General features: G+C 41.5%; 1 protein-coding gene and 1 pseudogene; one reads left to right on the top strand and one right to left on the bottom strand.

The window, feature by feature from the left end:
* Erich1 (glutamate-rich 1) overlaps positions 1–18303 on the bottom strand; it is a gene marked incomplete at its 5' end in the record, with an annotated part of 52793804 nt that overhangs the window by 48373976 nt on the left and 4401525 nt on the right.
* On the top strand, positions 2439–2913 carry LOC148000517 (large ribosomal subunit protein eL21 pseudogene; annotated as a pseudogene).

The raw sequence follows: 18303 nt of genomic DNA, 5'->3' as shown, positions 1-18303 counted from the left end.
TGTACAGATCTTTTACTTGCTTGGTTAAAGTCACACCGAGGTACTTTATATTATTTGGGTCTATTATGAAGGGTGTCGTTTCCCTAATCTCTTTCTCGGCTTGTTTCTCTTTTGTATAGAGGAAGGCAACTGATTTATTTGAGTTAATTTTATACCCAGCCACTTTGCTGAAGTTGTTTATCAGCTTTAGTAGTTCTCTGGTGGAACTTTTGGGATCACTTAAATATACTATCATGTCATCTGCAAATAGTGATATTTTGACCTCTTCTTTTCCGATCTGTATCCCTTTGATCTCCTTTTGTTGTCTGATTGCTCTGGCTAGAACTTCAAGAACTATATTGGATAATATTGGTATGAGGTCTTCTATGAAGGTTTGATAGATGACGTTTGGTGTTTTCCTCTGGCGCCTGGATGTGCACAGAGTGCAGTCTCTTCTGGTTTCCCAGGCGTGTCCGCCTCTCTGAAGGTTCAGCTCTCCCTCCCACGGGATTTGGGTGCAGAGAACTGTTTATCCGGTCTGTTTCCTTCAGGTTCCGGCGGTGTCTCAGGCAGGTGTCCTGCCGCTCCTGGGCCCTCCCCCACGGGAGCCCAGAGGCCTTATACAGTTTCCTCTTGGGCCAGGGATGTGGGCAGGGGTGAGCAGTGTTGGTGGTCTCTTCCGCTCTGCAGCCTCAGGAGTGCCCACCTGACCAGGCGGTTGGGTCTCTCTCTCACCGGGTCTGGGAGCAGAGAGCTGCTGCGGGCCGGGATCCGCGGGTGTGGGACACACCATGTGCTGCCACACATGGTAATTCTTATAAAGGAAAACATTTAATTGGGGGCAGGCTTACAGTTTCAGAGGTGCAGTCCATTATCATCATAGCAGGAATCATGGCAGCACACAGGCAGACATGATGCTGGAGGAGCTGAGAGTTCTACATGTTGATCCTCAAGCCAGAGAAGGAGACTGTGCCACCCTGGGTGTAGCTCGAGTATAGGAGACCTCAAAGTCTTCCCCACAGTGACACACTTCCTTCAACAAGATCACACCTATTCTAATAAGGCTACACCTCCTAATAGTGCCGTTCTGTATGGGCCACACATTCAAAGACATGAGTCTATGTGAGCTGTACCTATTCAAACCATCACAACATCCCACCATGGCCTGTGGCCACTTTAAACTTCGACACTCCCATTGTTCTCTGCCATTCCAAGAGGGTGCTAATTCCTCCTCCTTTCAGTGAGCCCCTCAGTGCTTTATCTAAACTGCAACCATTACAATTCTGACATTTTATAAATAGTTTTTATTTATAGATTTATTTTTTATTTTAATTTTTACTTCTATGTACTTTTTTCAGGGGGAACAGGGAGAGAGAGAGAGAGAGAGAGAGAGAGAGAGAGAGAGAGAGAGTGTGTGTGTGTGTGTGTGTGTGTGTGTGTGTGTGTGTGTGTGTGCGTGTACCATATGCAGGTACTACAGAGGCCAAAAGAGCTCATTCCATGCTTGGAACTGGAGTTACGGGCTGCTGTGCGCTGCATAGATAGGAGGGCAAGAGCAGCAAACACTCTCCCCACCCCTCAGAAGGTTTTGATTTGAGTCTCTCCTCTCCTCTAATGGCTCACTGAAGTTAGCCCACAGACCGGCTCCCTCAGATCTGCATTTTCAGCATGTGGCCCAGTGCCTGGGTAATATTAAATATTTGATCAATGTTCACTAACTAGATGAATTAAGACATTCTTTAGAGCCTTGGAAATTCTGGAAAAGAAAATGTATCTCTAATATAAGTTTTGTGTCTTTTATTAGGCAAAAGCAACCAAAATGATACATTCTCCCCAAACATGCCAATAAAAGTTACTGAGCCTCATAAGATAACCTTTTCTTTTGGCACAGAAAGTTTCTCACCACTACCACCCTCAAATAGAAACTTAGAGCTTCAGTTGAAAAAAGGTTTTCTTGATTGAGAGCGCTTGATTAAAAAGAGCTCGTTAATGAAAAACAATACTATTTTCGTAAGGGCCAAGCTCCCTTTATCTTGCCCTGGCTTCAGTTCAAGCTTCAGCAAACTGCACCTTTTGGCAGTCACAGCCCCTTGCACTGCCAAGTGCAGTATCCAGCCATGACTCTAGCGATGCCCTTCCTGACTTCCTGATGTCACTAAAAAAGAGGTCGTCAATCAATCAGCAGCATCAGCTGGTCGCCAGGCCTGCTTCCCAGCCTAGTGAAATCAGAGACTTTTACAAGAGAATTAGCCTCCTCCTCCTCCTCCTCCTCCTCCTCCTCCTCCTCCTCCTCCTCCTCCTCCTCCACCTCCTCCGACTCCGACTCCGACTCCGACTCCTCCGACTCCTCCTCTTCTTCTGAGCACAAAAAGTGCTTCTTAGAACAGCATCAGGAAATAACTGATTAAAAGTGACCTACAAGGGCCATGGCAGCCATCTTCTAGTAACTCGTCAAAACGATGAACACAAAAAGAAAGAGGAGAAACACTCGGTCTATGCTCTCTAGGCCTTTTAGGAAACATGGAGTTGTTCCTTTGGCCACATACATGTGAATCTGTAAGAAGGGTAATATTGTAGATATCAAGGGAATGGGCACTGTTTAAAAAGGAATGACCGTAAATGATACCACAGCAAAACCGAAGAGTCTACAACGTCACCCAGCATGCTGTGGGCATCATTGTAAACAAGCAAGTTAAGGGCAAGATTCTGGCCAAGAGGATCAATGTGCAGATTGAGTACATCAAGCACTCGAAGAGCAGAGACAGCTTCCTGAAGAGAGTGAAGAATGATCAGAAGAAAAAGGAAGCCAAAGAGAAGGGCACCTGGGTTCAGCTGAAGCGCCAGCCTGCGCCACCCAGAGAAGCCCACTTTGTGAGGACTAACGGGAAGGAGCCCGAGGTGCTGGGGCCCACTCCATATGGATTCATGTCCTAGTGTACGAAAAGGAAATAAAGGACCGGACTGAAAAAATAAGTGACCCGCAAAGCAGGAGTGGGGACAACCAGCTTCTTTTCTCTACATTGGGCATGGAAGCCTTTGTCTGCCTAACAGAAACAGACAAAGACAGATGGAAAGACAGAGAGAGGGAGAGAGAGGGAAAGGGAGAAGAGTTGCTGAAGACTCATACAGCAGAACACCGTTCTAGCATACAGTCCCATCCACAGCCCTCCTGCCGAGTTGCTGCTTATGACGACCATGCCTCTGCCCTCCAGTAAGTTGGGAATGCCATCTGTATCCTGGTAGATCTGTCAAGATCAGCTTTTCTTCAGTTGTCCCAAAGTTTCCCCAGGAGAGCAAGTCTGTATGTAGCAGGTCTGTAGGTTTCATGCCCTGCTGCAAACACAGGATGGGGTGGGGATTGGAGCAGATGAAGAGCCTCCAAATTGTGACATCAATTTGTGATTCTCCATTTCCTTGCCTGGGAATGATTTTCCAATGCAGAGCTGATTTTAGCTTTGGAAACTTAAATTTAAAAATGAATCAGTGAACTCATTATTTTAGCCAAAGGTCATGACAACATAGTCTTTAAAATAAATGAGAAAACACGAGATGAAGGCTTAAGTTGTAAACACCAAAAACTGTAACAGAAATGGTCACATTTGTTGGAAATATACACTTACCTAACAAAACATCGCAAAGAGAAACACATCAAACTGCTGGGCAACAGACTATACTTAAAGCCATCAGACTATGAGCTGTTTAAGTGCTATGAAGAGAGAGATATGAAGAGAAAAAGAGGCTCTGTGTATGCAGGCATGTGCATGCATGTATAGGGGTGTGTGTGTGTGTGTGTGTGTGTGTGTGTGTGTGTGTGTGTGTGTGTGTGTTGCTGTGAACAGATACCAGGACCAAGGCAACTCTTATAAGGACAACACTTAATTGAGGCTGGCTTACAGGTTCACAGCTTCAGTTCATTATCATCAAGGCAGGAGCATGGAGTATCCAGGGATACATGGGGCAGGAAGAGCTGAGAGTTCTACATTTTCATCAGAAGGGCGCTAGGAGAAGACTGGCTTCTAGGGAATTAGGATGAGGGTATTAAACCCCACATTCACAGTTACAAACTTCCTTCAATAAAGCCACACTTACTCCAACAAGGCCACAGCACCTAATAGTGCCACCCCCTGGGCCAAGCATATTCAAACCACCACAAGTGTGTTTGGTTGAAAAATAAAATGCATTCACCTAAAGTCTCTGGAGGATGGCTCACAAAAATTAACTCTGCAGGACTGAGCTTGAGAGATCTTCAGAAAGTTTTCTCGGCAGCTATAACTGTGCTCTAAACCACTGCAAAGAACCGTGGTTGGGGTAGTGCCGCTGGGCTGCACTGTGGCTGTATCTGGTCTCCTCCCATCTTCTAGTAGCTATAGAGAAGTTGCATTGCTGCTCTTTTTTTTTTTTTTTTTGAGTTTTTTTAATTAATCATTTTATTTGTTTGCATTTCTTTTTTTTTCTTTTTCTTTTTTTTATTAACTTGAGTATTTCTTATATACATTTCGAGTGTTATTCCCTTTCCCGGTATCCGGGCAAACATCCCCCTCCCCCCTCCCCTTCCTTATGGGTGTTCCCCTCCCAACCCTCCCCCCATTGCCGCCCTCCCCCCAACAGTCTAGTTCACTGGGAGTTCAGTCTTAGCAGGACCCAGGGCTTCCCCTTCCACTGGTGCTCTTACTAGGATATTCATTGCTACCTATGAGGTCAGAGTCCAGGGTCAGTCCATGTATAGTCTTTAGGTAGTGGCTTAGTCCCTGGAAGCTCTGGTTGCTTGGCATTGTTGTACACATGGGGTCTCGAGCCCCTTCAAGCTCTTCCAGTTCTTTCTCTGATTCCTTCAACGGGGGTCCTGCATTGCTGCTCTTGAAAGTGGACATTAGCTGTGACTTTGACCAACACTTGAACCTTCATGGCCCCTTTCTTCATATTACTGCTCACAGTTCAGTGAGTTTGTCTCTAATTGGTTGTCCTGGTATCCTATGGTCATTCTCTTGAGGAAGGTGTTGTGTGACAAGAACAAAACTTTTCCTGGAAGATGCAATACACATATCTACTCATAGGGAGCCCACAATAAACCAGAATACAAACACCACCAAAGTCCAACTTGGTGAACTATGAGTTTTATTGGGGTTAATTACAGGAGTGTGGGTGAGGGGTTACTTACAGCAGCAGAAATGGCTCCAAGATGACTGTATCACCAAAGCCCACCCAGCATGGGTCATAGCACAGAAAAGCTGGAAACTTGAAACACACTGCACAATCTGCAGACAGTTGAACAGGTTTGATGTGGCTGGTTTCTACTTCTTCCATGCAGCTGGTCTGGTCTCAAGTCTTTGCAGCTTGGCTTCATTTCATCTGGGAGGGACTCAGCTTTTATTGCCTACTGTGCCCTGGAGGGGCCTAGTGAATTTGGTCAGTTTCAGGAACTTCCTAGAGCTGTTGTGAGTTGTTTACCTTGCTACTTAAGGCCTTTCCCTATAAGATGCAAATGCTCCAATATTGAAGAAAACTGCTACACAACAGAAGGAAGACTGGAAAATGAGTGTGTATGGCATTGTGCCATCTTTTTTGTGACCTAATATTTTCATCCTTTTATAAGCAAAAGGGGCCTGTGTGCTTTTCAATACTCACCAGCAGAATTCCCAATCACACTAAGATTCAGTCAGATCGCATCCCAGCCCACAGTTCCCTGCTCCCAAACCCTGTGGGAGAGAGAGCTCATCACCCAGATGTGTGGGCAATCCTGAGACTGCAGGGCAGGAGAGAACGCCACTTTTGCCCACCTTTGCCCACATCCCTGGCCCAAGAGGAAACTGTATAGGGCTTCTGGGAACAGAAAGATGGGAGCAGTCAAATTACAGGAGCCCTGCACTCCAGACTGCGCCCGGATCAGAAAAGACCCGGTCAAACAGCGCCCTGAACACAAATCCCATGGGAGGGAGAGCTAGACCTTCAGAGGGGCAGGCACGCCTGGAAAACCAAAGAGACTACTCTCTGCCCACATTTCTGACTCTAGAGGAAAATACCTAGCGCCATCAGGGCCCCCTGTGCACAGGGACCCAGAAGTAGGGGCAGGCCCTTCTGGTTGCTGACCTCACAGAGAGCTGAAACCCAGCTCCGAGGAGCAACTTCAGTCCTGAGACCAGAGGTAAGACCAACTTTTCTGCTCCAAGTGACCTGCCTGGTAGACTTAGGACTCACTCCCACAGGAACAGCTGAAAGCCAGTAGACAGGAAAGACTACATGCCTGAAAGCAGAACACTCTGTTCCCATAACTGGCTGAAAGCAAACAGGAAAACAGGTCTACAGAACTCCTGCCACACAGGCCTATAAGACGGCAAGACACTGTCAGAATTAGCAGAAAAAGGTAACACCAGAGACAACCTGATTGCAAGAGGCAAGCGCAGGAACCCAAGCAACAGAAACCAAGACTACATGGCATCATCAGAGCCCAATTCTCTCAACAAAGCAAACACTGAATACCCAAACACACCAGAAAAGCAAGATCTAGATTTAAAAATCACATTTGATCATAATGATGGAAGACTTTAAGAAAGACATAAAGAACTCCCTTAGAGAAATGCAGGAAAATACAAGTAAACAAGTAGAAGCCCTTAGAGAGAAAACACAAAAATTCCTGAAAGAATTACAAGAAAACACAATAAAAAGGGTGAAGGAAGAGAAAATGGAAATAGAAACAGTAAAGAAAACACAAAGGGAGACAACCCTGGATATAGAAAACCAAAGGAAGAGACAAGGAGATGTAGATACGAGCTTCACCAACAGAATACAAGAGATGGAAGAGAGAATCTCAGGAGCAGAAGATTCCATAGAAATCATCTACACAACTGTCAAAGATAATGTAAAACGGAAAAACTACTGGGCCAAAACATACAGGAAATCTAGGACTCAATGAGAAGATCAAACCTAAGGATAATAGGTATAGAAGAGAGTGAAGACTCCCAACTCAAAGGACCAGTAAATATCTTCAACAAAATCATAGACGAAAACTTCCCTAACCTAAAGAAAGAGATGCCCATAAACATAAAAGAAGCCTACAGAACTCCAAGTAGATTGGACTAGAAAAGAAACTCCTCGTGTCACATAATACTTAAAACACCAAATGCACAAAACAAAGAAAGAATATTAAAAGCAGTAAGGGGAAAATGTCAAGTAACATTTAACCACAGACCTATCAGAATTACACCGGACTTCTCACCAGAGACTATGAAAGCCAGAAGATCCTGGACAGATGTCATACAGACCCTAAGAGAACACAACTGCCAGCCCAGGTTACTGTCTCCTGCAAAACTCTCAATTAACATAGATGGAGAAACCAAGATATTCCATGACAAAACCAAATTTACACAATATCTTTCTACAAATCCAGCACTACAAAGGATAATAAATGGCAAAGCCCAACACAAGGAGGCAAGCTACACCCTAGGAAAAGCAAGAAACTAGTTGACTTGGCAACAAAACAAAGAGAAGAAAAGCACACAAACATAATCTCACATCCAAATACGAATATAACAGGAAACAACAATCACTATTCCTTAATATCTCTCAACATCAATGGACTCAACTCCCCAATAAAAAGGCATAGATTAACAAACTGGATACGCAATGAGGACCCAGCATTTTGCTGCCTACAGGAAACACACCTCAGAGAAAAAGACAGACACTACCTCAGAGTGAAAGGCTGGAAAACAACTTTCCAAGCAAATGGTCTGAAGAAGAAAGCTGGAGTAACCATTCTAATATCGAATAAAATTGATTTTCAACTGGAAGTCATCAAAAAGATAAGGAAGGACACTTCATATTCATCAGATGAAAAATCCACCAAGATGAACTCTCAAACCTAAATATCTATGCTCCAAATACAAAGTCACCTACATACACAAAAGAGACCTTACTAAAGCACAAAGCCCACATTGTACCTCACACAATAATAGTAGGAGATTTCAACACCCCACTCTCATCAATGGACAGGTCATGGAAACAGAAATTGAACAGAGACATAGACAAACTAACAGAAGTTATGAACCAAATGGACTTAACAGATATTAATAGAACATTCTATCCTAAAACAAAAGAATATACCTTCTTCTCACCACCTCATGGTACTTTCTCTAAAATTGACATGTAATCAGTCAAAAAACAGGCCTCAACAGATACAGAAAGATAGAAATAATCCCATGCGTCCTATTATACCACCACAGGCTAAAGCTGGTCTTCAATAATAATAAGGGAAGAACGCCCACATATACATGGAAATCGAACAATGCTCTACTCAATGATAACCTAGTCAAGGAAGAAATAAAGAAAGAAATTAAAGACTTCTTAGAATTTAATGAAAATGAAGGTACAACATAACCAAACTTATGGAACACAATGAAAGCCATGCTAAGAGGAAAACTCATAGCTCTGAGTGCCTACAGAAAGAAACAAGAGAGAGCATATATCAGCAGCTTGACAGCACACCTAAAAGCTCTAGAACAAAAAGAAGCAAACACACCCAAGAGGAGTAGAAGACAGGAAATAATCAAACTCAGAGCTGGAATCAACCAAGTAGAAACAAAAAGGACCATACAAAGCATCAACAGAACCAAAAGTTGGTTCTTTGAGAAAGTCAACAAGATAGATAAACCCTTAGCCAGACTAACGAGAGGACACAGAGTGTATGTCCAAATTAACAAAATCAGAAATGAAAAGGGACATAACAACAGAATCAGAGGAAATTCAAAAAATCATCAGATCCTACTACAAAAACCTATATTCAGCAAAACTTGAAAATCTGCAGGAGATGGACAATTTCCTAGACAGATACCAGGTACCCAAGTTAAATCAGGAACAAATAAATCATTTAAACAACCCCATAACTCCTAAAGAAATAGAAGCAATCATTAAAGGTCTCCCAACCAAAAAGAGCCCAGGTCCAGATGGGTTCAGTGCAGAATTCTATCAGACCTTCATAGAAGACCTCATACCAATACCATCCAAACTATTCTACAAAATTGAAACAGATGGAGCGCTACCAAATTCCTTCTATGAAGCCACAATTACTCTTACACCTAAACAACACAAAGACCCAACAAAGAAAGAGAACTTCAGACCAATTTCCCTTATGAATATCGACGCAAAAATACTCAATAAAATTCTGGCAAACAGAATCCAAGAGCACATCAAAGCAAGCATCCACCATGATCAAGTAGGCTTCATCCCAAGCATGCAGGGATGGTTTAATATATGGAAAACCATCAACGTAATCCATTATATAAACAAACTGAAAGATAAAAACCGCATGATTATTTCATTAGATTCTGAGAAAGCATTTGACAAAATTCAACACCCCTTCATGATAAAAGTCCTGGAAAGAATAGGAATTCAAGGCCCATACCTAAACATAGTAAAAGCCATATACAGCAAACCAGTAGCTAACATTAAACTAAATGGAAAGAAACCTAAACAATCCCACTAAAATCAGGGACTAGACAAGGCTGCCCACTCTCTCCCTACTTATTCAATATAGTTCTTGAAGTTCTAACCAGAGCAATCAAACAACAAAAGGAGATCAAATGGATACAGATTGGAAAGGAAGAAGTCAAAATATCACTATTTGCAGATGATATGATAGTATATTTAAGTGATCCCAAAAGTTCCACCAGAGAACTACTAAAGCTGATAAACACCTTCAGCAAAGTGGCTGGGTATAAAATTAAGTCAAATAAATCAGTAACCTTCCTCTACACAACAGAGAAATAAGCTGAGAAAGAAATTAGGGAAACGACACCCTTCATAATAGTCCCAAATGATATAAAATACCTCGGTGTGACTCTAACCAAGCAAGTGAAAGATCTGTATGATAAGAACTTCAAGCCTCTGAAGAAAGAAATTGAAGAAGACCTCAGAAGATAGAAAGATCTCCCATGCTCACGGATTGGCAGGATTAATATAGTAAAAAATGGCCATTTTACCAAAAGCCATCTACAGATTCAATGCAATCCCCATCAAAATTCCAACCCAATTCTTCATAGAGTTAGACAGAACAATTTGCAAATTCATCTGGAATAACAAAAAACCCAGGATAGCTAAAACTATCCTCAACAATAAAAGAACTTCAGGGGGAATCACTATCCCTGAACTCAAGCAGTATTACAGAGCAATAGTGATAAAAACTGTATGGTATTGGTACAGAGACAGACAGATAGACCAGTGGAATAGAATTGAAGACCCAGAAATGAACCCACACACCTATGGTCACTTGATTTTTGACAAAGGAGCCAAAACCATCCAATGGAAAAAAGATAGCATTTTCAGCAAGTGGTGCTGGTTCAACCGGAGGTCAGCATGTAGAAGAATGCAGATCGATCTATGCTTATCATCATGTACAAAGCTTAAGTCCAAATGGATCAAGGACCTCCACATCAAACCAGATACACTCAAACTAATAGAAGAAAAAGTGGGGAAGCATTTCGAACACATGGGCACTGGAGAAAATTTCCTGAACAAAATACCAATGGTTTATGCTCTAAGATCAAGAATTGACAAATGGGATCTCATAAAACTGCAAAGCTTCTGTAAGGCAAAGGACACTATTGTTAGGACAAAACAGCAACCAACAGATTGGGAAAAGATCTTTACCAATCCTACAACTGTTAGAGGGCTTATATCCAAAATAAACAAAGAACTCAAGAAGTTAGATTGCAGGAAGACAAATAACCCTGTTAAAATATGGGGTTCAGAACTAAACAAGGAATTCACAGCTGAGGAATGTCGAATGGCTGAGAAAGACCTAAAGAAATGTTCAACATCTTTAGTCATAAGGGAAATGCAAATCAAAACAACCCTGAGATTTCACCTCACACCAGTGAGAATGGCTAAGATCAAAAACTCAGATGACAGCAGATGCTGGTGAGGATGTGGAGAAAGAGGAACACTGCCTCATTGTTGGTGGGATTTCAGACTGGTACAACCATTCTGGAAATCAGTCTGGAGGTTCCTCAGAAAATTGGACATTGAACTACCTGAGGACCCAGCTATACCTCTCTTGGACATATACCGAAAAGATGCCCCAACATATCACAAAGACACATGCTCCACTATGTTCATAGCAGCCTTATTTATAATAGCCAGAAGCTGGAAAGAACCCAGATGCCCTTCAACAGAGGGATGGATACAGAAAATGTGATACATCTACACAATGGAATATTACTCAGCTATCAAAAACAATGACTTTATGAAATTCATAGGCAAATGGATGGAACTGGAATATATCATGATGAGTGAGGTAACCCAATCACAGAAAAACACACATGGTATGCATTCATTGATAAGTGGAAATTAGCCCAAATGCTTGAATTACCCTAGATGCACAGAACACATGAAACTCAAGAAGATTGACCAAAATGCGAATGCTTCACTCCTTCTTTAAAAGGGGAACAAGAATACCCTTGGGAGGGAATGGGGAGGTAAAGTGTAGAACAGAGACTGAAGGAACTCCCATTCAGAGCCTGCCCCACATGTGGCCCATACATATACAGCCACCAAACTAGATAAAGTGGATGAAGCAAAGAAGTGAAGGCTGACAGGAACTGGATGTAGATCTCTCCTGATAGACACAGCCAGAATATAGCAAATACAGAGGCGAATGCCAGCAGCAAACCACTGAACTGAGAACGGGACCCCCATCGAAGAAATCAGAGAAAGAAGTGGAAGAGCTTGAAGGGGCTTGAGACCCCATATGTACAACAATGCCAAGCAACCAGAGCTTCCAGGGACTAAGCCACTACCCAAAGACTATACATGGACTGACCCTGCACTCTGACCTCATAGGTAGCAATGAATATCCTAGTAAGAGCACCAGTGGAAGGGGAAGCCCTGGGTCCTGCTAAGACTGAACCCCTAGTGAACTAGATTGTTGGGGGGAGGGCGGCAATGGGGGGAGGATGGGGAGGGGAACACCTATGAAGAAGGGGAGGGGGAGGGATTAGGGGGATGATTGCCCGGAAACCGGGAAAGGGAATAACACTCAAAATGTAAATAAGAAATACTCAAGTTAATAAAGATGGAAAAGAAAGAGATTCAGTCAGATCCTGGACAGACAGAATCACAGACCCCCTTTTCTTTCACACACACACACACACACACACACACACACACACACTATATATATATATATGTATATATGTATATAATTATGTGTAATGAGTAATAAAACAATGTAATATCCAATATAAAATAATACAATATATTCCTATATATTTTTCTTAAAGATAGGTCTTATACATGTGGTATTTATTGCTATTATATCTACAATGAAACCATAGCTCTAATATACTCTATGATGCATTTATAATGCTTCATGATGCATACATATTATATATAGTTCCTATTGAATATTTTGGTTAGGCATTCATATATATATTCATATATATGCTTAGCCAAAATATTCAATAAGAACAATGCATTTAGCCTCACCATGTTGAGGTGTAACTCGAAGGCCTGCCAGTTACCACAGTTTATTCTTCCTCAGGTTTAGGGAAAGCCTTGATGATAATGTATAATCTCCTTATGTTTCACAGTCAATAGCTCACCTTAGACTAGATAATGTAGAGGGAGGAGAAAGATGCTTTCAAGTTAGTTCAAATAAATATATTCATGCAGTTAAGAGGAAAAGAGGCGCTCTTCATCGTATGTGTTCTGCAGAAAGCTATCGGTTGCCTAGAGGAGTGCTGATCCTTACACAGGATCTATGTGTTCTATGAAATGAGCACACATTAAAATGAATCCCCAAGCTGTTTGTTTTCTGATTATCATTCGGGTGAAATTCCAAATATGGCTATAATTTTATAATTCTGAGACGTAGTTTTCTCTTGAGAGAATATTGTTTATTGTTATTTATGAACTCACTCTCTAAATTTTATTTACTTAAATAGTCTCGTCTATGTTTTGTATATAGCCTTCCCAAAAGGAGGCCTTTTAGAATCATAAAGGTTCAAATGCTTCATAAAGTTACATTGTAAATATAATAATAATAAAACCACTTGTGTGAAATATCTCTCTAAGGGAAGTAGCTACTTTGAATAAAATAGAGACATTCTTCCTTAAAATTATAAAATGGAATTTCTTGAAAATTCTCCCCAGAGCTGAGAATTAGGTTTTGTCTTCTTGAAGGCTACTGGAAGCCATGTTCCTACATCTTCTTCTAGAAAAAATATTATCACAAACGTTTGGTTCTCTGTTACCAGCAAAAACACTGCATTAGAAGCTCAAAAAGTCATATTTATGAACAAGCAGACTATTGGGATATATATTCTGGTCCAAGAACATGTGCTTTCCCTATTACAGATGACAACAAGGATCAATAGATGAGACTGGCAACTATTACTTAATGTCTTATGATATACAACTCTAGAATTCCTGGAGTGGTGGTAATGATTGGAACCGGTTTGATGGCAACATGAGACACATGGAAAACCTCAGCACTGTGCCTTCCTTGGAGCGTCTCATGCCTCCTTCCTTAAGGAAACATGGCAGTCTATGAGTGGCAATGCCGTGAATCAAATGCCCACAATGTTAATACTCCCTTCTTTTAGAATACCGCCTAGTTAGTGTCATTAAATTTTCGTAGTTGAATGATTCTTCATAGTTCTTTATCTTGGTGGTAGAGTGTAATCAACTGGGGAGAATTAAAAATCAGCGGTCTGATTTAAGCAAACAGCGTGTGATTGAGTTGGTCTTAGGTGTGTTCTGCCACTAGGCTTTTAAAACATCCCTGGGTGACTCTAGTGTTCAGTGAAGGTTGGAGACTCTTGATCCAGTCCAGTGACTGCCACCCTCTTCTTCTATATCATTTCGCAGATAAAGTCAGACTTGGAGAGCTTGTGGCCCCCTCATCATCACCAGCTGGTCAATGGCATTAGCTCAAAACATCAATTTGGCCCATTTCTTTTGAGGATGGAGACTTTCAACAATGGGGTTCCTCTAGGCCAGAAGTTCTCAATCTGCGGTTTACAGCCCCTGGGGGGAGGGTCTCATATCAGATATCCTGCATATTAGTATTTACATCATGATTTATAACAGTAGCAAAGTTATATGAAGTAACAATGGAAATAATTTTATGGTTGGGGTCACCACAACATGAACTGTATTAAAGAGTCACGGCATTAGGAAGGTTGAGAACCAATGCTCTAAGCTAAACCTGAGTGTGTGGAAGTCTCCTTACTAAATCAAAATACCTCTTGGTGTGTTTACAGGTAACCTCCACTTTCACAGATGTTAAAATTGATGTCCAGACAGATTTTGATAATAGGGTCACATATTTATTTCTTCAAGACTTTGAATAAAATCTTACTATATTTGCCTCTAGAACCAAATTATTTTATTTTTAGAGTCATTTGTCTTGTTTCCACACTCAAAATTAAGTGACGGTCAGACTCACTGATAAATTCAATGAAAGAAATTATTCTTAAATTAAGCAGTGAAAAGTAAATTTGCACGGTGGGGTGAATAGGTCTACCCCTGTGTTGTTGTAAAAACGTCAGGGCAAACCACAACACCCCTGTGGCAAGATGAAATTAGCAGGCTTCTCTTTATGCCAATATGTTGCTTATAATAGCATTCATATAAGAGAATTTTACTTATAGTTATGATCTCCTAAGAAACACAAAATCTCTCGGGGAATATTCATTAGTAGGAGTGAAATGTATCAGATCATGTGAAAAATGATTGTGTATAAATAACCTCATTTGTCAGTCCTATTCTGGGAGTGGGAGGGAATTGTAGTTCCTGTGGGAAAGCTTGTTTGAGTGAGCACTGATCAGTCAGCCCACTGGCATTCAAAAAACTGTTGGCAGAAGTCCCCCTGTAGCAGCAGCTCTGTGGTTAGTGCCTGGCACTGGAGGGATGACTGGGGGAGCAATGTCTTTGGTTAATGGCAGGTGATACATTAATAAGGGACCCCTGGTCTGCCTGACTCACAGTGGCAGGTGCTCTGAACTCTGAGGACCAAGTCTGATACTTCACGCAATCACACATAACAGTTTCTTGTCATCCATCTAATGGTGATCGGAAACGTGCTTCTCTACGGGACAATCATTTCCTCATCTCTTCAGGCTCTTTCCAGATGCTGGCTGAACAGTTGCTTTCTGTTCCGCTGAAGCAACGGATGGGTTTTTCTGATACCCACTCTGGATGTATCATTTATCACAGCCAGGGAGATCTGAGCACATGCCTATAAGAACCCGCCCTTCATCCATTGTCTTCTGATCAAGAGAAAAAATAATAAGAACTTTCTGTGTTTCCATTGATGCTCTTTATTTCAAGATTGTCAATACCTTTGTCTGGTTTCAATTGCTGTAACGGACACGACACAGACTGAGTCTTTTTATAAAGAATAAAGGTTTATTTGGCTCATGGTTTGGAAGTCTGGGACCTGGAACCTGTGCTTGGTCAGGTCCCTCTTGCTAGTGGGACTTGGTAGTGCAAAGTCTCAAATCATATCAGAGCATACTAGCATGGATCACCGTTCCTCTTCTTAGAAAGCCACAGCTCCAGACTGAGGGAATAGCTCAGTGGACTGCCTGCCTAGCATGCGGAAGACCTTGGGTTTGACCCTTAGCGCACAAATAACAAAACAAATCAAAAGGGGAAGAAACACCACAGCTCCTGGTGAATTAGCTCCTTTGAATTCATTTACCTTAATTATCTATCAAAGCCCTAACTGTGAATGTCATAGTGTCCACCTTAAGACAAATATCAACATGAATGTTAGTGAGAACATTCAAATCATAACAGTAACAATTCAATGGGTTTATAAATAAATATAGATATGTGGGAATATGAATTCTGTTTTTCTTAGCAAAGAATAAGACTGTAAGGAAATACATTAAGTCAGTGAGTAATGATAGCTAATTTCCCCCCAAATTCTTCGTTCCTATACATTCTAAATATTCTATAATGAGACACTGTATTTCTATTTATAAAAATGTATATAGAATCTTTCCTGATGGGAGTATAAATCATCCTGTCCTCTCCATCTGAGGCAATTTAATTACCTAAAGTGCTGATTTACCTTAAAGCCAACAGATGGGATCCTTAGGACTCTGTTCCTTCACAGACTAAGAGAAGATTTGGATTAGCCAAGAAAGCATATTTAAGGAGTCCCAGAAAGGTTTAAGAGATACCACTGTCTATAAAAGGCACCTGGTGGTGGTGAGAAAGCACTGTGTCGTGATTACCGGTCGATGCCCTGACTCTGAACTTGTACATGTCATAGCAAGGCTGAAGAAGACTGAATAAAGCACACACAGGGCTCTCTTACAACTATATATGAATCTTTTGCTATCTCAAAATAAAGCTTTAATTTTTAGTTTATATTATTTTCAGTGCTGGAGATCAAACCCAGGACTTCACCTAAGCAGTACGAGTATTCTGCCACAGAACTACATTCCCAGCTTTCAAGATTAATTTGGTGGCTTTTTCTAAGCTTTTCTGTTTCTACCCAAAGGCTTGGTCTGCTCTTAGCCTCAGCCAAGGGAACTTGTGTTTTCCAGTGGGCAGTAGGCAGTACAGAGGTGAATAATTGTTCAAACTGGTGAGAATGAGAATGAGTCCTAAGCCCTAAGTTGGGCATCTTCATTACCCACCTACCCCCACATTCTCACCCCTGCCAAGTCTGAGGAAACACTACAGGAGAGGAGTCAAAGAATCTAAGAACCAGAGGACGGAAGACAGATGTGAAAAGTCCTGTCTGGACATGATATGGCTGTCACACTTAGGGACTCAAAGAAGTCACATACAGGAGATCAAACGAGCCAACATTTGACATAGATGGGGGAGGTGATTTCTTGGTCCCACAACCGTGTCTCCAAGCCTGAGTTCGATTCACAAAGTTAAAGGAAGGAACAGACTTCCGAAATTCTACCCTGACTTCCAAAATTCACACATAGACTGTGGCAAGTGTGTGCTTTCACAGGCAGAGAATAAACATATATAAATAAATATGGAAGAATGGTCTTAATTTTAACTACCTCTGAAGCTCTATTCTCTGTAAACAATCCTAAATACAAAACAGGCTATATGTTCTGAGTTCTTTAGCTCCATGTGTATGCATACGTGTGTGTGTGTGTGTGTGTGTTAGACAGAAAGCTCTTTTAAATATAATATTTCAGAGATCTTGCAAGCATGATGGTTCCCAGAGCCTAATATGAAATAATCTGGGCGTAGTGGCCACAGTGACCATGGTGGCATGAAGGATTTAGTGGGCACAAAGGACATAATTGCATGGAGATCAGGAAGGGTACAGTGATATGCTCTTGAAACCCCAGTACTGAGGAGACAGAGACCTGGGACCTACTAGTCAACAAGCATCATTTTAAGATTTTCAGGCTGGTGAGAGACCCTATCTCAAAACAAAACAAAACAAAATGTCCAGAAAGGACACATTATGCAGAATAGTTGACTGATAAACTCTACCAAGACAGGGTGATCAGCCCTTCAAAATCTGCATTTCAAGAGTCTGTCAGTTGATTTGGGGCCAGAAGGCTGAAGACTTGCGCTCACATGTTGCTAACAGGGGACTGTGCTAGTAGAGATTTTTCTCTACACCTCTCAGTTCTGGAAGCCATGTTAGGCTTCCTATGTGTATAGATATTTGGTCATTCAAAGATTTCTGATGGAGTTGAAAACTGATTATACTCTCATATCCTATCAGGCTGTTTAACTCTGAAAATACATATTTTATTAGATAGTTATCAGATAGTATACAAGCTAGCCAAGATATAATATAGATCTTAAGCCTTTCTTAAGCTGGAATGGATAACTAAATGTTCTGTTTAATTGATATAGTGATGGACTGGGTGTTGAGTATATCATATGCTTTATAAATTGTAGAATGGTAATAATTGTACTCAATTTATATATAAGTGAAAAGGCTTTTTAACTTGACAAAAAGGGGGAAATGTTGTGGTTTGCTCTGAAGTTATCTGTATTTTGATGCTAATTCCACTGCCCCAAGGACAGCTGCCTAGTCAGTACTCAGGACTCAGGTGACTTCACCAGAACCTTCTCCCCATTGAATTTGTAAAGTACAGGTGAGGGGCGGGTACAGGATAAAAGGAGGTCTGTCATTGGAGGAGAAGGAAGGATGAGCGGGAGAGAAGTTTGAAGGAAGAGGAGGAGACTAGAATAGAAAGGAAGAGACAGGACAGAGGAGAGGGTGAGAAGCCATGGCAGGTGATATTAAGATTCCGCTCTGTGTATTTACAGGTTGTTATTAATGTTCCTAAGGGATGGATAGTACCGGGCTTTGTATGTTTAAGTGGGCAA

Source organism: Rattus norvegicus, chromosome 16, assembly GCF_021556685.1.
Source record: "Rattus norvegicus strain SHRSP/BbbUtx chromosome 16, alternate assembly SHRSP_T2T, whole genome shotgun sequence".
Taxonomy (NCBI): domain Eukaryota; kingdom Metazoa; phylum Chordata; class Mammalia; order Rodentia; family Muridae; genus Rattus; species Rattus norvegicus.
The sequence above is the reverse complement of the archived record's forward strand: the minus strand, read 5'-3'. Positions and strand labels throughout refer to the sequence as shown.